Source organism: Rhineura floridana, chromosome 13 (assembly GCF_030035675.1).
Source record: "Rhineura floridana isolate rRhiFlo1 chromosome 13, rRhiFlo1.hap2, whole genome shotgun sequence".
Classification (NCBI taxonomy): Eukaryota; Metazoa; Chordata; class Lepidosauria; order Squamata; family Rhineuridae; genus Rhineura; species Rhineura floridana.
The window spans coordinates 4,991,353-5,014,860 of record NC_084492.1 but is presented as its reverse complement, the minus strand read 5'-3'; the positions used below and the strand labels follow the sequence as shown (position 1 = coordinate 5,014,860).

General features: G+C 44.1%; 1 protein-coding gene across 6 annotated transcripts in view; it reads left to right on the top strand.

Moving 5' to 3' along the window:
• Window positions 1-23,508, top strand: part of CHST8 (carbohydrate sulfotransferase 8) — a 395,568-nt gene that overhangs the window by 61,638 nt on the left and 310,422 nt on the right. For 2 of the 6 annotated variants that reach the window (XM_061594275.1, XM_061594276.1), the window contains exon 2: window positions 7,668-7,811. The exons of 3 other annotated variants lie outside the window; for them this stretch is intronic. The gene's annotated coding sequence lies outside the window, so the exon portion shown is untranslated. Of the gene's footprint in view, window positions 1-7,667; window positions 7,812-12,064; window positions 12,094-23,508 lie in introns of those variants that run through there. One more of the 6 variants, XM_061594277.1, reaches the window with a different exon arrangement.

The following is a 23,508-nucleotide window of genomic DNA, read 5'->3' as shown; positions in this document are numbered from 1 at the left end:
TCTGAAAATCTCATAAATTGAGTAAGTATATAGCTGTCAGTCTTTTCCTCTCTTGTGTGCAGAAGTCAAACAAGTTTAAATTTTCCTGGCCTGTTGAAGAGGGCAGTGTTTTGAAAACCTTCCCAATATGAAGCTTTAATCCAGTACTCACATTTCTGGGAGGAAAGCTGCAATGCTAATCCCACATACCTGGAGTAAACCCCATTGAATTCAATAGGTCTTACTTTTGAGTAGACATGATTAGGATTGTGCTGTAAATTAATGGGACTTTTGAGTGAACATAGCAAAGAATTGTGTTTGTGTTGTAAATCTTTCTCTCCCCCTGCAATCCTATTTTTAAAGCAATTAGGCAGGGCTTACTTAGGTTTCACTGTTTTTATTACGTAGGAAACTAATACTGATTTTTTAAAAATGTTCTGCAATGACGAACTGGTTTGAAAATAAACTATTATATGGGTGTATGTATTTTTACATCTTCAGTATGTTTGTGTATATGGAGTCTTTCCAACAACCTTGTGAGGTAGGGTTGGTGATTGGAAACCAAGGCAGCTCACAATAAGAAATAAATCCCTTTAAAATCCAGTAACAATAAAAACAAGTATAAACAGTTGCAAAACAGCTCAAAGTGGTATATAAATTAAATTAAATAAAATAAATTAATAAAATAAATTAAATATAAATATTTCTTCATGCTGTGTCCCAATAAGTATTTGATGTGTCACACTATGGTTGTAGATTATTATTTCCTCTACATTTTAAGTCTGCCCTTCTTCCTTGGTGTAGTCATGGTTCCCCTCTGTTGTTTTCATCCTGAGGGGCAGATTAGGCTGAGAGATGGTGAGTAGCCCATGGTCACCCAGTACACTTTATAACTCATTTCCATTTTGAAAAAATAATTAAAATTATTTACATGCAGGCAAAGTTTATGAAGTAGATCCACACAATACATTTAAAGCATATCCAACTTGCATTCAAAGTGCCTGACATCCCCTAAAGAATCCTGGGAAGTGTAGTTTACCCCTCACAGTTATAGTTCTCACCACCCTTAATAAACTATAGTTCCCATGATTCTGTGGTGGGATTCATGTGCTTCAAATGTGTGTTGAATGTGCTTTAAATGAATGGTGTGGATCTGTCCTAGGTATGATGTTCATTCATTAGTGAATTGTAAAGAACAATTTTAAAATATACTTTTTTAAACAGGGGAAGGGTTGTAGCTCAGTGGCAGGGCATATGCCTTGCATGCAAAGGTCCAAAATTCAATATCTGGAAAAGACTATTGCCTGGAATCCTGGAGAGCCAATGCTTGTCCATGTCATCAGTACTGAGCTAGATGGTACCAAATGTGGGAAGAGACTCAAGGGCTACAGTGACTCCAAAATGTATTTATGTATTTTATTTACAACATTTATATACCGCTTTATTGTAAAAAATCTGAAAGTGGTTTACAGAAGGAATTAAAACAATGAAATTATTGGCAAAAGCAGTTAAAGACAGGTATTAAAAACATTCAAAATAATAAAACCAACAAAGACTTAAAAACAGATAAAAATCACGCAGGCCTGGATAGGCTTGCGTGAACAAAAATAATTTTAGCAGGTGCTGAAAAGAGTACGATGAAGAGTATAATGTCAATAGGCAGGGAGTTCCATAGCGTAGGTACTGCCACAATAAAGGACTGATTTCTTACAAGAGCAGAACAAGTACTATGTGGAACCCATAACGTGGAAAGCACACCTTGAACTTGTCCTGGCAGCAAATCAGCAACCACTTCAGATTTCAGAGAGGTATTATGTGCTGAGAGGGTCTCACTCATGTCAGCAATTGTGCCACAGCATTCTGCACTAACTGCAGCCCCCCGGTCAGGTTGTGCTGCATGGGGATTTCTGTGACCTTGATTGGCTGGCTGGCTGCCAGGATTTTTTTAGTTTTGGTTTTTGGTTATGAATCCTGACTGGGTGTGGGATGCTGAGTTGTCTGCCTTACCCATAGGAATCTTGTTGTGGTTGGTATGGTATTGCATTTAGGAAATCATCACTGTCTTTTATTTTTCTTTTCTATTTGCATTTCATTTACATTTAACCTCACTCCCTTACTTCTATAAAAGCAACAACAGTGGTTCCATGCACTCAGCTCAACCCCCTTAAACCCACTGATGATGCACCTTGTTGGTTGCATGATGGTTTGTTTCTTGCCTGATGTAAAAGGGAATTCACATATTTGGAAGTGTGGGTGCAATTGTTGCTGTTCCCAATCTACTACCTGTGAAGGTAGACCAAACCATGTGTGTTTTCTCTCTGTCAATTATTACTCACTGGAATTGGGTTGGCTGTCAAAGTGAGTTTATAGCAGCCCACAAGGTAGACAGAAAAGGGTAGAGAATCATCTTACTCTTACTCATTTCTCAGACCTCTTTCTGAAGTGAAGGATCAAATTTGTAAAGATGTTTGGAGCAGCCATGTTAAAAGAGGAGTTGCCAACCCTGCTTGGATATGGATATCTTTGCAGAGGATCCCTAGTCAAGCTTTACCAACAGCACAATCCAAACTATATCTACTCAGAAGTAAGTCCTGTTGAGTTCTATGGGGCTTAGTCCCTTAGTAAGTGTGTTTAGAATTGCAGCCTTCAGGGGCATACATCTTTACTTCTGTTTGCTCCCATCTAACATCTCTACAACACTAGGCTCCCTTCTTCCTACATTGGCCTTCTGGTGACTGGCCTGGCCTGAGGGCACTTAAACCCTTCTTGCCAGAAGCAAGTAGGCTAGATTAAATGTTCCCTACCCAGGCTCCACCTTTTAGCTAAGATTTCTGTCTAAATGTAATTTAATGAATGGATGCATGAATCTTTATTGCTCAGAGCCATAGGCTACCACAATTCAACACATGTAAAAGGAAAATACAAAATACATATTAAAAATACATATTAAAATACAAGTCATATTTTAACAAAATACTGTTCAACATACAGTAAAGGAACAACAATACATTTCAAATAAAATTTCCTGTCCCAAGCTAAAGATACACTGACCCACCCCATGACTTAGTGTATATAGGCACTAATAGGCAAAAAACCTTGCGGTTTAAGAAGGTAGCTATTCTGAGGCACATATTACCAAATTGTTCCAAGCTACACAGAAAATGGATTAGACTGTGAAAGACCAACCCAAATTGTGTTTGCATTTTGGCAGATTTGTAGGGCAGTACAATATTTCAGAGAGGAGGTCAAGTTTCCTGCTCTTCTGGTGCATTCACTATGGCTGCCCAATTTCCCTGCTTTTTAAAGTTTGATAGAAATATCTGTTGGCTATAGGTACATTCTTAAAATGCAAGGGTTTTTTTGCCTATTAGTGAATTTCTCTGCTTTTTAATGCAGGAGGTAAGAAATTGGATCCTGTGCAAGTTTGTTGAGAATGGATTGGTCATTTGCATGCTTATTGAGTTCAGTGGGATTTACTCCCCTGCAATCATGCTTAGGAAAGATGAAACTTACCACAGGGGATGGGGAGGGGAGGACAGAGAGGGGAGCAGGTAGGAGGGGAAGGAGAGCAGCTTTGATCATTTCCAGGTCTGATGATAATAATAATAATAATAATAATAATAATAATAATAAAATTTTATTTCTAGGCCGCCTATCTGGCCGAATTAACGGCCACTCTAGGCGGCGTACATAGACTAAAATATAACATAGAGTAAAATATAACATATAATACAAAACAACAATAGAGTTCAATGGGATTCACTCCTGTGCAATCATGCTTAGGATAGGTAAAACTGACCATGGGGGAGGAGGAGGGGGAGGGGAGAGTAGAGAGAAGGAAGAAGGGGAGAGGGGAGCAGGAATGGGAGGGGAAGGAGGGGATTAGAAGGGGAGGGGGAGGAGTGAAGGAAGGGGCAGGGAAGGGGCAAAAGGGATGTGATGGGAGGGAGGAGGAGGGAGGGAGGGCAGGTTTCATCATTTGTATGCTTATTGAGTTCAGTGGGATTTACTCCCCTGCAATCATGCTTGAAAATGAATTGGACTGCCTTCAACTCAGTTCCGACTTATGGCAACCTTATGAATATGGTTTTCATGGTAAGCGGTATTCAAAGGTGGTTTACTATTGCCTTCCTCTGAGGCTGAGAGGCATTGTGGCCCAAGGTCACCCAGTGAGCTTCATGGCTGTGTGGAGATTCGAACCCTGGTCTCCCATGTCATCCTAGGATAAGTAAAACTGACCATGGGGGAGGAGGAGGAGGAGGGGAGGGCAGAGAGGAGGGGAAGGAGGGGGTTGGAAGGGGATGTGGAGGGGAAGAGAGGGATGAAGGAAGGGGGAGGGAAGGGGCAAGAGCGAGGGGATAGGAAGACAGGAGGGCAGGTTTGATCATTTGCATGCTTTTTGACTTCAGTGGAGCTTACTCTTGTGCAATCATGCTTAGGATAGGTGAAATTCACCTGGGAGAGGGGCAGGGAGGGGAGGGGGAGGGCAGGAAGGGGAGGGGAAGGGCAGGAAGGGGGAGGGAAGTGGGAGGGAAGTGGGAGAGGAGGAGATTGGGTGTGTGGGCACTGGGCAGAGGGGAAGCCCTTTTCCTTTCCAAAAAGAAAATATTGTGAACAGTATGATTCTTGTTCAGCGTTTCCCCCACCTTTTTATTCTACAGCAGGCACATGCAACGTCCCATCCAAATTTAAACCAAAGCTGTCCCTGGCCACATCCACACCAGACCTTTATTTTACTTTAGACAGTCATGGCTTCTCCCAAAGAATTCCGGGAAGTGAAGGGTGCTCAGAGATGCAAGGAGAGACCCTGTTCCCCTCACAGAGCTTCAATCAGAGCGGCTAACTGTTCAACCCCTCTGGTCACTGGAGCTCTGTCAGGGGCATAGGAGACTCCTCTCAGCACCCTTCACAAACTACACTTCCCAAGATTCTTTGGGGGAAGCCGTGACTGTCTAAAGTGAAATAAAGGTATGGTGTGGGTGTGGCCTCCTGATTAGGCAAGCCCAGCAGCTGTGAGTCTGGCTTTTAGAACACTGACACTTGGTTCTTACTGAGCATGCCCGACATTATCATTCAGTTCAAGCCACAATTTCTTAAATTAATTAAAAATCAGCCAGGCATTTTTTAAACTCTCAAACTGCAGAAGATGAAGGTCAGAGTATGGGGCAAGGTCAGTAACAGGATTACAGGGACTCTGTAAACATGGCTGATTTTTAATGAATTTCAACAGATTATGAGAACTCTTACAGAAAAAGTCCAAAAGGGGTCTGGTTTTTCTCTCCCTCTTTTTACACTTTGAACTCTCTGTTCTCTCTGGCTGTTGAAAACTGGCCATGAAAATTGAGAGGGTTGTTAAGCAAGCACTTCTGAATTCAGGACTATACATTTTGTAAGGTTTTGCTTTGAAATGAGCTTATGGGAAGGATCAGAATGGCATGAGGGGTATTTTCAAATTAACATTGTAGAATGTGAAAAATCCATGCTGACTATGGTGTACAGCCACTATCATGGCTGTATAAAACTATAGTCATAACAGCTTCAGGACACATATTAATTTCCCATCAGAGAAATATATTTGTTTGAATTGTATGCTCCAAGCAACTGTGGTTGATGCTTAATGTATCATGCTTAATGACATCACTTGGGCCCACCCCTGAAATCTCAGGATTTGAGATGCTTCTGACCTGGCAACCCTAAAAGATGGGGTGATGTGTTTCACAGCTGATGAAAGCTTTCATGAAAAATATTCCCTCTCCTTTTGGCTCTACATTAGATAAAATAACATTTTAAAAGGTTTGTTCTGAAATCCCAGATAAATAGTTCAAATCTTTCTGTCAAAAATACTCTTTTCCCATGCCATCAGATCTGCAGGACTAGTTTTATGTTTGTCGATTTATTTCCCCTTTTCTAGCACATATTTAAACTCATGAGGAGTCCTTAATACAGTGAACAGCTTCATAATCAGGAAATTATGACAGAGGAACTAGTCACTTCAGGAAGCGATTTCTGGAAAATATAATTGGAAAATAAAACATATTTGGAAAATATTTGAGATTCAGACTGCAATCCTACACATCCTGCTGCTAGGAAGTCCCATTGAACTCAGTAAAAATTAGAAGTAATGTCTACTCAGAAGTGACATGAATAGGATTGTGCTGTTGGAGAATATAATATTGTACTTGTGGCAGTCAAGCCTCTGGCAGTGATTGGCTAAGCTAATGTGTGGCATGGATGTTCCTTTGCTGACGGAACTGAACAGCTGCAGTCCAGCTTCTTCAAAGGCAGGAAAAGCTGTCAGTTTGGCTTGGGACAATATCTTTACACAAAGAGATAATAATAATAATAATAATAATAATAATAATAATAAACTTTATTTCTACCCCGCCCTTTTTCCAATAGGACTCAGAGCAGCTTACAACTAAAAACAACACCATTAAAACATACAGAGTATATTATTAAAAAAGAATTAAACTATGAGAAAAATTAAAACCATAAAATATAGGTTAAAAACAGCGGACAATTTAAAATAATAAAATCATATAATGTAATCGCCAAACCTATGACACTTAATCCTGGTCGTTCTCTATCCCAAATGCCCGGTGAAATAAAACAGTCTTTACTTGTCGCTGGAAAGACGGCAAGGAGGGAGCTGATCGCACCTCACTCGGAAGGGAGTTCCACAGCCTAGGGGCGGCCACCGAAAAGGCCCTATCTCGTGTCCGCGTCATATGTGCTTGCGAAGGTGTGGGGAACACAAGAAGCGCCTCAACTGAAGATTTCAAATCCCAGACAGGTTCATGTAGGGAGATACGATCTGTCAAATAGTCTGGACCTGAGCCGTATAGGGCTTTGTAGGTCAAAACCAGCACTTTGAATTGTGACTGGAAACAAATTGGCAGCCAGTGGAGCTGTTGTAACAGGGGAGTTGTATGGTCATAAGAACATAAGAAGAGCCTGCTGGATCAGGCCAGTGGCCCATCTAGTCCAGCATCCTGTTCTCACAGTGGCCAACCAGGTGCCTGGGGGAAGCCCGCAAGCAGGACCCGAGTGCAAGAACACTCTCCCCTCCTGAGGATTCTGGCAACTGGTTTTCAGAAGCATGCTGCCTCTGACTAGGGTGGCAGAGCACAGCCATCATGGCTAGTAGCCATTGATAGCCCTGTCCTCCATGAATTTGTCTAATCTTCTTTTAAAGCCATCCAAGCTGGTGGCCATTACTGCATCTTGTGGGAGCAAATTCCATAGTTTAACTATGCGCTGAGTAAAGAAGTACTTCCTTTTGTCTGTCCTGAATCTTCCAACATTCAGCTTCTTTGAATGTCCACGAGTTCTAGTATTATGAGAGAGGGAGAAGAACTTTTCTCTATCCACTTTCTCAATGTCATGCATAATTTTATACACTTCTATCATGTCTCCTCTGACCCGCCTTTTCTCTAAACTAAAAAGCCCCAAATGCTGCAACCTTTCCTCGTAAGGGAGTCGCTCCATCCCCTTGATCATTCTGGTTGCCCTCTTCTGAACCTTTTCCAACTCTAGAATATTCTTTTTGAGATGAGGCGACCAGAACTGTACACAGTATTCCAAATGCGGCCGCACCATAGATTTATACAACAGCATTATGATATTGGCTGTTTTATTTTCAATACCTTTCCTAATTATCGCTAGCATGGAATTTGCCTTTTTCACAGCTGCTGCACACTGGGTCGACATTTTCATCGTGCTGTCCACTACAACCCCGAGGTCCCTTTCCTGTGGTCCCTGTAACCAGCCCCGGTTAGCACTCTGGCTGCAGCTCTTTGTACCAATTTAAGTTTCCGAACCTTGTAGGTAAAGTAAGTATACATTGCTTAAATGAAAATATAAATCATTTCCCAAGCATCCTGAGAAAAAGGCAGGAGAAAAAAATGCTATCCTTTTTCACATAAGTGAAGATTACCTAAACATTTGTGGGCAGGATTTGGAAGAATGCAAGCTGAACGCAGGAAGGACAGTTTGATGTGGAGGGGGAGGGAGGGAGGGGGAGAGACTGATTGGAACAGGGTGACTTGAGCAAGTGGTTGCCAGGGTTAGACCCTATAGGTGGATTCGGCCAGTTATCGCTTCCAGCATTGTGGCAGAAGTGTGAGCTGGAATCCTGGCAACCCAAAGGGGCTAGCAGGGCTAAAAAGCAGGCATGGGTAGTGTTGGTGAATGTCGCCTCTTGATTTGAGCCAACCAATCAGTTCAAATATGGGGAATACTTCATATCATTCACAGAAGAGAATTTTGAGAGGGATTTTTAGGAGAGCGCTTGCTTGCTTTAGTTCTGCCACTGCAGATATAGTTGCTGTGATGAGCTCTCACAGCTGTCACATTCAAGGAAGAATGATTTAGTGACCCTCAACTGGAGTGGGATGCTTATTCCCCCAGTGGAGAGGTCATCATTTCCACCTTGTTCAGCCAGTGGCATGTGCTCATAGTGCTGAGATTGGCAGGCTCTTTCCTAATGACAAGGTCTTTCTGCCCTGGAGGTCAGCATCATTATGTCTTCATCAGGCAGCTCTTCTACAAAGATCTGCTTGTTTTAAGGGTAGCCAGAAAAGAAACTATCCACTATTAAAAGGAACCAATGGCATTTGGTTTTTCCAGTGGCAAAACAAATTTAAGTGGTGCAAGGGGGCAGGAGTGTGAGATGAAGAGGGAGACCTTTTTCTCCATAGAGTTAATTGGTTTATACTTTCATCAGTATGTTCATTAACTAACACTTGAATGAGAGCTCTGCAAGAGCTTATGCAGGAGAACTTCCCACTAGATTGGAGATGGGGAGACTCTGAGGGCCTCCATATGTTCCTGGACTAACACCCATCAGTCCAGCCAGCATGGCAAACGGTCAGGGATGATGGGAGTTGTCCAGCAATTTTTGGAGGAATACTGATGCTTCCCCATGCATACACTAGATTGTGCCTTTGAGCTGATTTAAATAATTAAATAATCAGCGACCAATTTAAATACCTATGAGCTAAATTTCATTGATGGGCCCATGCGTTAAGAGCGTCGCTTTTTATTCTTGAAGTCTTGGTGTGTTGCAGTAATAGGGAACTGTATTCAAGATGGATTTTCTTTCTTAACAACAACTCTGTTCAGACAGCATGCTGAGTGAGCAAACCTATAATAGTAAACCAGCCGCTTGTCTGTTTTTGTTTTCCATCCTTTCTGTTTACTCCTATCTCTGTAATGCAACAGCCTCCAGATGTGACACAATGACCACAACTGTGTTTTGCCAATTCAGATACGATGCAAACCATGATTAAGCTGCTCTGACAATGGTTTGTCATGACATACAGTGAGCCAAAGAGCTTTTTAAATTGCAAGTTATCTGAGAAAGGCACTGATATTGAGGTTTTGGTAAGAAATACATGCATGTAAATTTATCAAATAAGCCACTTGATTAATCAGCTAAAAGGCAGGTGATCAAAACTAAAGCCCCAATTTTTCTAAGTACTCTTGCAATTCTGGGAGGCTCATTAATAAAATATGAAAACTGGTGTTTGGAGGACTATGGCTAGTTTATTCTGGATTGTGGATAAAAATTCCCACTCTTCAAAAGCTGGTAATTCTGTTTGCTAGTTTTGACCATCTGTTCCCGGAAAGGTGTTGCTGTCATTGCTGTGCATGTATAGTGATGACAGTTTCCAGATTGTTTCCTTGGCAAGCTGTGGTTGAATTTCCTGCAGGGCTTCCTCCCCATCCTGGGTAGCTGTCAGGACTTTGGAGGGGCTTGACAGCTTTGGCTTGATGGGGACCAAATGGCCTTCATGATGTTACCCTCACACTTGGTTCTTTTGGAGAAGCCACTAAGGAAGGAAGGGCCAAGGATCCAACCCTCACCCCTCAAGGTAGTCTTCTTCCCAAGACACCATTCCCCGACCCCTTGAATGTGCCCCTAGGTTAGCAATTTGTGTTGCAGAGAGCAACTGGGGACCCCTATTTCCTGAAGCTTGCCATCAGAGGAGGGCACAAACAGCTAGCAAATTCCAAAGGAAAGTTTGCAATCCAAAATCCAAACAGTATCCACGTCTGAGGAAGCAAAGCATGAGTTCTGCAGCTCAGGGACTTGAAGCCGGAGGTCAAAGTGCAGCAGATAGACTGTGCAGCTCTGTTGACCAGGCAAGATCAGAAAACCAGGCAGGCTTCTACCCTTGATACTAGGCCTGGCTAATCTAGGGGATTTATACTGTCTGCCAATCACAGACACTGTGCCTGAAGAATTCTCTTTGAAGCCTGTGCATACACAGTCCATGATCACCCAAAATCCCAAGCCAGGGACCCAAGTCTATGTTTCACTATGAGTTTGCCAGAGAAGGAAGCTTCTGGCCTACTCCTCACCATGCTGGAGTACCACCACTGCACCAGAGGTGACATTACAGCTACCAGGTGTACCAGGGGGTCAGGTGATACAAGGATCAAAGAGACCTCTCCCATGATGGCTGCATGACTTGGACATGGCTCAGGCACAGACTGAGCTGCTCTTAGATTGTCTCTGCCCACCTGGCTGACTGACAGCTGCTTCCTCTCTCAGCTTTTGGGTCTCCCTCAGAAGGCAAAGCCTTGCCTCGTGCTAGCTCAATTGACCTGTTCCCAGCTGAAGAGGTTTCTGGCTCATACTCCAGAGCTCTTGAAAAGAGGCAAAGTAGAAGAGGTTGAGGGAAATGGTGTAACATAATTTTGTTTCCAAACTACTGGTTACCTTCCCTCCAACAGCCCTGATCCAGAGACACATGCTGCTGTTGCAGCTGCTTTAAAAAACTCCTCTAAGCCAAATAGAATCATGTATGCACAAAACCAGCTTTATTGCAGGCCACGAGTTGCGCAGAGCAAAGAGGAGGAATTTGGTCAGTTTGTTTTTTGATGTGAACCTACCAAATTCATGCTCCCCCCCCCATAAAAATACACAAAGAAAAATGCAGCTACCCTTTGAAACCCACCCTTCTCCAAATTTTGCCACTCAGTTCTCCAACCAAAAAATGTGCCCAAAAATGCATATATTAGTGGGAAAATGCATCATGTTAAGGAACACTGCTTTCAAAAATATTAAACAAAATGGCAAACAAAAGGCATCTATTAGGTAAAATGCATAAAAATGCATCTGAATTTTTGTGGTGACTTTTTTTTTTTTAAAGGAACAGCTTGTAAACAGATGCAGAAATGAATTGAAGTTTAGAAAAATGAGACACTGAGAGAAACTGTAATGGACAAATTGGTCTGTCCTTAGTTATGAGTGCAGCTGGTTGCCCCCGTTGTGCAGGTGCACTCCCCCACCCACAGCACATCAGACAATGCAGCCATCCAGTTTGGGAGAGAAAATTAACATTGCAGTGTGCATCTCCAGTCACCAGTGGCTGCATGTGTGGCAATATTCCACACATGGATCTTCCTTGGAAGAAAGGGCAAGGTGGATTGTGACCAATTTGTCCTGCAGTTCTCATCTGACTGCCAATCCCACCATGTAGCTGGGAGTCTTTGGAACTGAGTTGATGTTTGCTCAGTTGCTCAGTATTTGCATGCGGCTGTGACTTTGCATCCCATCGCTAAGCCAACTATATGCAGAGTCACACGGCTTCTTGGGCGCCCAGCTGTAAAGTGAATGTTCAGTTCACCTTCTTTTCTTTGTCCTCCACCATTAATTAAATCTGCTCTTTTCTCCTGGGTGACAATTAAACATCTGCAGGATGAGGGGAGTTTTAGCACTGGGCAGGGAAGAAGCACTCTTTGCCTTTTTCTGTTCTTAGGATAATTGCTTGGTTTTTAATGAGGAAGGTATTTTTTAAAAAAACCTGAATGCTTAACTATTGCTGCTTTGGCTTGCAGGATTATTTGCATATCACTTCATCAAATGAAAAAGGGTGTGAAAATGCCACACTCTTTTTCTATCCCTCTGCTTGGTTTTAATGAAGGATAAAGTTTCTTGCTAATGATGGCAGGGAAATTAGTTTCAAATCCCTGAGGAGTCATGAAAGAAGCACCAAGGATAGCAAAAGGACAAAGAGAAGAGGAGGAAAAACCTGAGGCACGACAGATGTCATGAAGGCATTTGGGCGTTGCCACCCAAGAGCCTGCTTAGTTTTTTCTGATCAGGTAACTGTCAGGCTGCTCTGAAAGGAATACTGATGATGATCTGACCGATAACTAATGCTAAAAAGTACACTGATGTAATTAATCTCTAGCCTTTCTAATATAAAAAACGACTGTGTTTTTCTTCACTACTTCCTATTATACTTGTAATCACAAGAAGCAGGAGTTCTGATTAGTGTGCCTTTTGGCAGCCTCAAATTTATTTTATGTCTATGTTTTGCATCAGGGTCTGGTCTAACTTAACTATCCAAGTTCAGGTAGCCAGTAGGAGCAATACTGGTGGAGGCGGATCTGGTGGGAGGGGGCACCACATCCAGCTGCCGCTTGGAGGCCTCTGGGCAGGGAGGATGCTAGCTGCACCAGTGGGGTGCAATGGAAAGAAACAAAATACATGTTTCCTGCCACTACCCATTTTCCTGGCATACTGGCTGCCCCGACGGAGAGCCACAGGAGGAAGCCAAATGGGACCTGGATATCGTGCAAGTCCACCCCCCTCAGCCCCTCCTCTGGCATGCCCCTGGAACGCCCCTTCTGCAGGCCTTTCACCAGCTTCCATCAGCTCCCCTTCTGTGAGGCTGGGTTTCCCTGGTGGACCTTTGGCTCAGGGTTGAGGGGCTTATGCCAGTGTAGCCCGGCTGAGCCAAGGCCCAGCCAACTCAGCTGGAGGTCCGCCATATCCCATTTGCCTCAGCCCAGAATACTCTAAGGGACAAACCTGACATGACCCCATTCATATAATTAGCATTTTTTAAATAAGTAAATTGCAAGCGTTGGGCCTCTCTGATCCAGAGCAGGACCCTGACAAGGTAGGGGGGAATAGAGGATCTTTAACCTTTTGCACCAAGTTGTGATTTCTGCTTGGTCCTCATCAATGTATTGTTTTAATATTTCTTTATGGTTTTTTAAATGGATCAATATAGATTATACAGCCACGAGAGTGGCTGTATACTATAGCCAGCATGCATTTTTCACATTCTGCAATGTTAAATTGAAAATACCCCCGCATGCCATTCTGATGCTTCCCATAAGCTCATTTCAAAACAAAACCTTACAAAACTTATAGTTCTGAACTCAGAAACGCTTGCTTAACAACCCTCTCAATTTTCATGGCGATACACAAAACAGTCAGAGAGAATCGAGAGTTCAAAGTCTAAAAAGAGAGAGAAAAACCCCAGAGCCCTTTTGGACTTTTTTCACTGAGAGCTCTCATAATCTGTTGAAATTCATTAAAAATCAGCCATGTTCACAGAGGACCTGTAATCCTAATACTGACCCTGCCCCACACTCTGACCTTCATCTTCTGCAGTTTAAAAGTTAAAAAAATGCCAGGCTGATTTTGAATTAATTTATTAAATTTTGGCTGGAACCCTATGATAGCATCGGGCATGCTCAATGAGAACCAACTGTCAGAGTTCTAAAAGCCAGACTCACAGCTGCTGGGCTTGTCTAATCAGTGGGCCACACCCACACCATATTTTGATTTCACTTGAGACAGTCATGGCTTCCCTCAAAGAATCCTGGAAAATGTAGTTTGTGAAGGGTGTTGAGAGGAGACTCCTGTTCCACTGAGGGAGCTTCAGTGGCCAGACTAGTTTAACAGTCAGCCACTCTGATTGAAGTCTGTGAGGGGAACAGGGTGTCTCCTAGCACCTCTTAGCACCCTTCACTAACTACACTTCCCAGGATTCTTTCAGAGAAGCCATGACTGTTCAAAGTGAAATAAAGGCCTGGTGTGGATGTGGCCAGGGACAGCTTTGGTCTAAATTTGTGCCTGCTGTAGAATAAAAAGGTGGGGGAAACGCTTAAAAGCAATGATACTGTTCACAATGTTTTCCTTTTGCTCTTTGCTATCTTTTTGGCGCCTTTTGAAGACTTTTCCTCTTTTAACAAGCCTTTTAAGTTGAGACCTATCACAGTCTGCATCTGTGTTAGAATTGCTTTTAATATGTTTTCTTTAAAGATCTTTTTAAAGCTTTAAAAAAATGTTTTTAACTTTGTGTTGTTTTAATGTATTTTAAGGTCTTTTTATGGTGTTTTAAAGTGTTTTTATCATTTCTGTTTGCTGCCCTGGGCTACTGCTGGGAGGAAGGGCAGGATATAAATCAAATAATAAATAAAGAAAAGGGGCTTCCCTTCTGCGCAGTACCCACCCACCCAATCTCCTCCCCCTCCCCTCCCTGCCCCCCAGGTCAGTGTTGGACTACGACCTGGGAGACCAGGGTTCGAATCCACACACAGCCATGAAGCTCACTGGGCGACCTTAGGCCAGTCACTGCGTCTCAGCCGCAGAGGAAAAAAGGTAAAGGTGTCCCCGCACTTATAGTGCGAGTCATTTCCGACTCTTAGGGTGACGTCTTGCAATGTTTACTAGGCAGACCATATATATGGGGTGGGATTGCCAGTTCCTTCCCCGGCCTTTCTTTACCCCCCAGCATATGCCGGGTACTCATTTTACTGAAGGCAATGGTAAAACCACCTCTGAATACCGTTTACCATGAAACCCCTCGTCATAGGGTCAATGTAAGTCAGGATTGACTTGAAGGCAGTCCATTTCCATTTTCAAACATGATTGCACAGAAATAAATCCCATTGAACTCAAAATGTATGCAAACAATCAAACCCACCCTCCCTTCTGCTCCCTCCTATTCCCTCCCTCTTGGCTCTTTCCTCCCCCTTCCTTTGCCCCTCCCTCCCCATCCCCAACCTCTTCCAATCCCCTGCTCCCCCTCCCCCCTCCTCCCCCTCCCCTTCCTCCTCCCCATGGTCAGTTTTACCTATCTTGATGCAAGCTACACAGCAAGTGGATTGGACTGTGAAAGACCAACCCAAATTGTCTTTGCATTCTGACAAATTTGTAGGGCAGTCCAATATCTCAGAGGGGAGGTCAGGTCTCCTGCTCCCCTGGTGCATTCATTATAGCTGCTCAATTTACCTACTTCTTAAAGTTTGATAGAAATATCTGTGGGCTGTAGGTATGTTCTTAAACTGCAAGGTTTTTTGCCTATTAGTAAATAATTCTATGTTCTCTTTAATGCTACTATTTTATTATTTATTTATTTATTAAATTTATATACCGCCCGACTAGCAATAGCTCTCTGGGCAGTGAACATAGAAATACAAAGCATAAAAAATACAATAAATAACACAATATGATACAAAATAACACAATCTAAATCAATGCAGTAACATTTTAAATTTAAATCAATTTAGATTAAAATGCTTCAGAGAATAAAAAGGTTTTAACCTGGCGCCGAAATGAAAGCAGCGTCGGCGCCAGGCGCACTTCCTCAGGGAGACCATTCCACAGGTCAGGGGCCACCACCGAGAAGGCCCTAGATCTTGTCATCACCCTCCGGGCATCCCTATGGGTTGGAACCCGGAGGAGGGCCTTCGTAGCTGAACGTAGTGTACGGGCGGGTTCATATTGGAAGAGGCGTTCCGCAAGGTAACGTGGTCCCGCACCGTATAAGGCTTTGTAGGTTAATACCAACACTTTGAATCTAGCCCGGAAACATATGGGCAGCCAGTGCAGGCGGGCCAGGACAGGTGTTATATGCTCAGACCGCTTTGTTCTTGTTAGCAGTCTGGCTGCCGCTTTTTGCACTAGCTGTAGCCCCACCCAGGACAGGGCATATATCCACCATCCGATCAGAGAACCTGTCCACCAACAGCATCTCAGTCTTATCTGGATTGAGATTCAGTTTGTTAACTCTCATCCAGTCCATTATCGCAGCCAGGCAGCGGTTCAGCACATCGACAGCCTCACCTGAAGAAGATGAAAAGGAGAAGTAGAGCTGCGTGTCATCAGCATACTGATGACAACGCACTCCAAAGCTCCTGATGACCTCACCCAACGGCTTCATGTAGATATTAAAAAGCAAGGGGGATAGAACTGACCCCTGCAGGACCCCATATTGGAGAACCCACGGTGTCGAGCAATGTTCCCCGAGCACTACCTTCTGGAGACGGCCCGCCAAGTAGGAGCGGAACCACTGCCAAGCAGTACCTCCAACTCCCAACTCCCCGAGCCTCTCCAGAAGGATACCATGGTCGATGGTATCAAAAGCCGCTGAGAGATCAAGGAGAATCAACAGAGTCACACTCCCTCTGTCTCTCTCCCGACATAGGTCATCATACAGGGCGACCAAGGCTGTCTCGGTGCCAAAACCGGCCTAAAACCCGATTGAAATGGATCTAGATAATCGGTTTCATCCAATAGCGCCTGGAGCTGGCCAGCAACCACTCGTTCCAAGACCTTGCCCAGGAATGGAACATTCGCTACTGGCCTGTAGCTGTTAAGATTGTCTGGGTCCAAGGAAGGCTTTTTCAGAAGTGGTCTCACCACTGCCTCTTTAAGACAGCTAGGGACCACTCCCTCTCGTAAAGAGGCATTTATCACTTCCTTGGCCCAGCTACCTGTTCCATCCCTGCTAGTTTTTATTAGCCAAGAGGGGCAAGGATCCAGTACCAAAGTGGTTGCACGTACCTGTCCAAGCACCTTGTCCACGTCCTCGAGCTGAACCAACTGGAACTCATCCAACAAAACATGACAAGACTGTGTTCCAGACACCTCACTAGGATCAACTGCTATAACTTGAGAGTCTAAGTCCCGGCAGATGCATGAGATCTTATTCTGGAAGTGATCGGCAAACTGGTTACAGAGGGTCTCCGATGATTCCACCATGTCCGGAGGGTTTGCATGAAGAAGCCCCCGGACAACTCGAAAGAGCTCCGCTGGGCGGCAGAGAGATGATTTAATAGTGGCAGCAAAATGATGTTTTTTAGCTGCCTTCACCGCTCCTACATACAGCTTTGTCGAAGCACTAACCAGCGCATAATTGTATCCGTCGGGAGTTCGCCTCCATTTCCGCTCAAGCCGCCTCCTCTCTTGCTTCATCGCTCTCAGCTCCGGAGTATACCATGGAGCTGTATGAGCTCTACATAGGAGAGGGCGTGCAGGAGCGATCGTGTTTATAGCCCGGGTCATCTCCGTATTCCACAGAGCGGCCAGGGCTTCAACAGGAGCGCCAGTCCTATCAGCCGGAAAATCCCCCAGAGCCCTTTGAAAACCTTCAGGATCCATTAGTCTCCGGGGGCGGACTGTGATGCCCTTCCCTGGCTCTCCGTCAGGTTCCTACCTTCGCGTGGCTACTGCCTGTCACTAGGCACCACCAGGGACTCCACCAGTCCAGACTGTCCTTTTTTATTGTTTCTCTCCCTGCTCTAGCACAGATCTCAACAGATCCCCCTGCTATGCTGTACACCGCCCTGAGAGCTTATTGCTATAGGGCGGTCTAAAAATGTAATAAAATAAAATAAATAAAATAGGCAACCACCAGTCACATCCTAATACTAGTATTCCCAGAGACTCTGAATACTGGTATTGTTATTCTCTTCACCGTTGCCACCATTTGTTACAGTTTCCCTTCAGCCTTGGTCATTACCTTACCCTCCCTTCTGGTCTGTGAAACCCCAGCCAAGGATCATGCCTTTGGTAAACCAAATTAAGTATTTATTAAAGATAACAAAGCTAACAAGATTAACAAGATTTCTTCTTAAGGCACATAAGCATATGGTTTTACTCAATACTAATCCGAACTCCACCCCCCTCCTCCACTCTCTCCTGGCAAACAACTCTCTAAACCCCACCAAGCACCCCACTCAGTTCACCTCATCCACCACCACCACCTCCCAGATTCCACTGTCTCTCTTCCTTTTATACGTTCAGCCATTTTAAACACTCAGTCAATCATCTAGCATTCTACTGCCCATTCAATCCCCCTCCTCTTTCACTCCACTTACCATGTATCTTCTAAACAACCAACACTTACCATATATACATTAATATAGGAACATCACACGGACCAATTTAATAGGTCCCCCACCCTTGCAGAGGGAAGAGGTTACTGAAAGTCTAAACTTCAGCAAGCAGTGATCTGTCCATGACAAAGGGAGTGTTTTGAGACTCCCCACATCCAGATCACTATCCCCATGTCCAGTAGCAAAAACAAGGTCTAGAGTGTACCCCGATGCATGTGTTGGACCACTAACATATTGAGACAGCCCCATGGCTGTCATGGAAGCCATGAAGTCCTGAGCCGCGCCAGACAAAGTAGTCTCGGCATGAATGTTGAAATCCCCCAGTACTAATAGTCTGGGGGATTTCAGCAATATATCCGAGACCACTTCTGCCAGCTCAGTTAGGGAAGCCGTTGGGCAGCAAGGTGGGCGGTACACCAAAAGGATTCCCAGCCTGTCCCTCTGGCCCAGCATAAGGTGCAAACACTCCAGGCCAGTAGTTGCATGAACATGGTGCTTGGTGAGTGAGATGGAACTCTTATAGACGACAGTAACCCCACCTCCCCGACCCTCAGATCTACCATGATGCTGAACCAAGTACCCCGGTGGGCAGAGCTGAGAGAGACCAACTCCTCCCTGCTCGCCCACCCAGGTCTCGGTTATACATGCCAGATTGGCTGCCTCGTCCACAATCAGATCGTGGACAAGGGAGATTTTATTATATACCGATCTGGCATTTAAGAGCAGCAACTGGAGATCTGAGAGTTGGCTGAGAGGACTACTAATGATCTTGCGGGTGTGGGAAGGACCGGAACATGTCTAGAGACTCAGTGACCCAGGCTGTTGCTCTCTGCTCTTCTCTTCCCACATTAAGGACAAGGTGACTGACCCTAAGAAAGTCAGAATGCATTTAGTGACAAAGAATTTAGCCATGGGGTTGTAGAGGGGCAGAAAAGCAGTTGTTAATTGCCTCTTAAGGGATGTCCTCCCAGACAGTCACCCACAGTCTTAGGGTCAGGAGTGACAACTATACATGTAATGTGGAATTGCAACATTCTGCCCTGATTACTCATACCATCTGGGAGATTCTGTTGCAGGGACACATTTGCAAAAAAAGGAATATAAGTATATAGGTAGCACATCTGTCAAATTCTGTTCTCTCAGTTTCTCATTTTTCCAGTCTTAAATTCAGTTCTCCACATTTCTGCAGCAATCTGCATTAAAAGAAATTTCATGAAAATTTGTCAGTATTCTAGTGCAAATTTCTCATAATAAACTCATTTTTTACAGTATGCAGTTTTGACTGATGTACACATTTTGCAATTTCCCCTAATATAATGCATAATATAATGCACTATGTCCCTGTTTAGTCACTGAGATTATCCAAAGGAGCTCTATTAGTTGTTCCCGAGACCTCACTGGCCTCACCTAGAAGTCAGGCATTTAATATTGCCAGTCGCATGCTGTGGAACACTCTTCCAGCACAGATTCAGCAGACATCCTTACTTTTGACTTTCAGTCATCTCTTGAAGACCTTTTTACAGCTGTTTAAAAGTTTTGATTAGCCAGTCATCTTAATGATTATTTAGTACTGTTCTTAATGGTGTTTTATATTTTACTGAATACATATACCGCTGTACGCTGCCCTGATATTTTATGAGATGGCGGCATATAAATATTTTTATAAAGAAACAACAAGCAAATATATACATTATTTTCACTAATACGCATTTTATGCACATTTTCCTCTAATATATGCATTTTGTACATATTGTTTAGTTGGACCACTACATTGCAAAATTCAGAAAAGTGAATTTCACAGAATAATTGTTTCTGTTCATGTATTGGTTTGAGAAGTACGAAGTAGGTAGCTTCTCATTAAATGCAAACAAAATTCAATTTTGCCTCCATCCTACTTGTATATGTGTGTGTTGCAGGGACAGCGGTATAGCTATAGTTTTCCATTTTGAAACTTGATAAATGGGAGCCTAAGCAATGAACAAAATGTTGGTGGAGAAGCCACCATCCCTGTTGTCCGGTTCTGGTTCTGCAGAGTTCATGGGACATGGCGGCCAGGCTTGCCAGTTGTTGTAGCACCAAAGAGAATTCTTTGTGAGCTACTTGCTCCAGCAAACACTGGAGGTGAACTAAGGCATTTTGAACCTCTGCCTCCAGCTCACCTCTCCTAGACTCTGCCCCCTTTTGGAGAACTAGAATCTCTTCAAGGCCGACACTCTGGCCTGAAGATGGGCACTCCTGGCTGGTGCTCTCCTTGTGCTGTTGGACGGGTGGTGTAGTTAGGGGGCACAGCTCCTTGGGCACAGGAAAAGGCACCCATGAGGATCCTGGTTCTATGATCCCTGGTGCTGTGGTATCTGTTTAAATGGGTTCCTGCTCCCAAGCCTTGGGTTTAGTGTATCCTGAGCGCACTAATGTTCCTGAGCATTAGGCTAGAGCCAGGAGCTCACTCTGTCTCCTTAGCCAGTGATACTGTATTCTTTGTCTCAGTATCCTGATCATCCTTGCACACCATGGTCACGATGCATATGTCCACATTGCACAAGTGTGAATATAGGAAGCCATCTGTTTGGCCCAGGTGCATCAGCTCTCCAGAGTCTTGCAAAAGGCCTCTTAAGATAAATAAAGGGACAGATTCTAAAGCAAAACACACCAACACACACTCCAACTGTGCTCAATAAGAAAATTATACCTAGTTATTTGGGGGAATCTCAGCATGATACTCCAGACACTCCCAGATGTATGCAGTAAGCAATCTTCAGGACAAAGCTGTAATTTCCACCCCAGGCTGTGTGCCTAACTTCAGTCATTGTCACTCCCTGAAAAAGGCTATTGAGCTCCAACATGGCTATCTGAAGCCATGGGAGCTCCTGTAATAGCTTCTCTGGCTTGTGGCATTAAGTATGTGCAACAATTCACACTTCCCGTTTGCTCGGCATCCAAGTTGGGCCACTCAAACTCAAACTTAGGCCCCCTGCTCACAGTGGAGATTGCCATTTATTCAATTTATTAGTCACTTGGCACCCAAATGTCTCCAAGCAACTTACAACACTTAAGAACAAAAACAAATACACCACTCCATAAAAAACCAATTAAACAGCAACAACAACAACCTCCATACAGCCACAGAAATCTTTGGCAGCACACTAACTCTACTGCTATTAACAATAGTATCATCCTAGTCTATGAAAAGCCTGGGAGGAAAGATTAGTCTTTACCTGATGCCGAAAAAATGTCAAAGAAGGTGCCAGACTGGGGAGTGCATTCCACAGGTGGGGAGCCACAGTGCCAGCTCCAAGTTCATGGGTCCCCCCCTCTTTCACTGAATCCACCTCCCTTGTATCATAAATATATAAGAAAATCAGGCCCATTCAGTCCAGCATCCTGTTCGCACAATAGCCAACCAGATGCCTATGGAAAGCCAGGAAGCAAGGCCTGAGTGCAACAGCAACTCTCCCCACTTCCAGTTCCCAGCAACTGGTATGCTAACACATACTGCCTGCAACAGTACAGGCAGAACCGAGCCATTAATGATAGTCTCATTCTCCATGGATTTGTCTAATCCTCTTTTGAAGCCATCCAAGTTGGTGGCCATCACTGCCTCTTGTGGGAGCGGATTCCGTAGTTTCATTACGGGCTGCGTGAGGAAGGCCTTTCTTGTGTCTGCCCTGAACCTTCCAACATTCAGCTTCACTGAGCTTCATCATCCCCAACTGTTGTTACTCCTCCTCTTCCTCCTCACCATTGTGAACTACCTGCTTGCTTGCCAGGCAGAGAGCCAATGAGCAAGGCGGCAGTGGCATCTCCTCCTCTTCCCTCTCACCACCACTTTTGTCTGGACCAGAGCAGAACAAGCAAGTAGGATGCAATGGAGAAGAAGAGGGGCAGGTCTAGCAGCCTTTTGCTGGTATGCCCCCAGCCGAGGTGCGGGCCCTCGGAACCATGCTGATCCTTGATGCCAGGCCAGGAAGATGGTGTCAAGAAGAACCCAGTGAGCTAATTTGCCCTGCAAAGCCATATGTTGGGTGTGGCCAAGGAGACAAAAGAGAGTACCTTGAAGTATAGGCAGGGCAGTGGCACCCCTTGGAGGACAGAGAAGGAGGGAATCTGTCTCTTGAGAGTGGTAAGGATAGTTCCTGTCTTCTTTTAGATGTTTTCTGAAAACTGTATTGTTCAGACAGGCCTTTGCAATATGATTTTTTTTCCTTTGATCCAGTGCTTTGGAGCAACTTGGATCAGGACTCCAGACTATTTGGAAGCCTTGCACAGTCATAGGATTGGGAGGAGAAGAAAGCATGCCTCTCCTCCCCTTCCCCAAATGGTGTTTTTAATCAGGGTTTTAAATCTTGTAGGGGTGAGTGGGATATGTGTACAGGCTGCCTGTGCATGTCCTCCCTCCTTCCCTTGTGTCACCAGACCCCCTCCCCCATTTGACAGCCCTGGATCAGCTCCAGGTAGACCTGTTCCAACCCATAATGATCCAGGACTGCCTCAACTCAATCCGGCCAAATCCCAGATCAAATTGAATTGGCCTGATTCAGTTTAGGATGTGGGATTTGGCCAGATCTGGCATACAGCGCTATTGCAAACCCCCACCCATCCCCGATGAGAAGGCATCCAAGGCCAGCAACTATACTTTGGCACCTGAAGCAGAAAATACCACAAGTGCCTCTCTCTCTCCTTAGCTGAGAAAATGAAATAGTAATAACAATTTGCTGCCCTTTCATGACACCCCAAATCAGCAGTTGTTGCCTCACTCTGTCAAATGGTAGAGCTGGCCTTTTTTGATGTTGTTGTTGCATGCACACATTTTGACTGAGTATGATCAGCAACAGGGTGTGAATGAAACGATGTTGGATTCCCTGTTAACTGAAGACAACAGCAGTTAGCATCATATGATTCATGGGAAGCAGAAGTTTGAGAGAATGAAGCGGGAGAGATGTAGTGGGAGGAGCTGAAAATCATACAGTGACTTTAAAAATAACCTTTGGCTGTAGATCACAATTATAGAATCATGCATTGAAAGGCTTAAATTTAGCATCTCCAATGAACTTTACAGCTTGTGTAGCGTCAGAATATGATAAAGTCATGCAAGCTCAACTCACATCCAGATTTTTTATTAGCGCCAAATTCGCAGTCAGATTAGAAGGACCTCACACCACAAAAAACATTGTGATAGCAAATGTTGCTATTCTGTTACAACTTACATTTTTTTACTTGCAGGAGGACCAAGATGATGTGGCATTAGTTTTGAAAACATGTTAATGACATACCCAGTTAATTATGAGGATAACTCTGTGGGCATCACATGGAGGGGTCAATATAAAATCAGGCATACAATTACTGGACTGGAAGCATGTTCCAGGATTGGACAAAATGTGCACTGAACTACAGAACACATGACGTCAAACTTACTTTGTGTCCATCCAACATTCATAGGGAGTAGAGTGTGGAGCACTGCCAACAAGGCTCCAATTAGAAACCCTTCTGGGTCCCCACCCACCAAGCTGCCAAAAGGATGGAAGGATCTGTCAGTTTCAGTTTTCTGTTTCTCATTTTTCCAATCTTAAATTCAGTTCTCAGTTCTGCAGCAATTTGTGA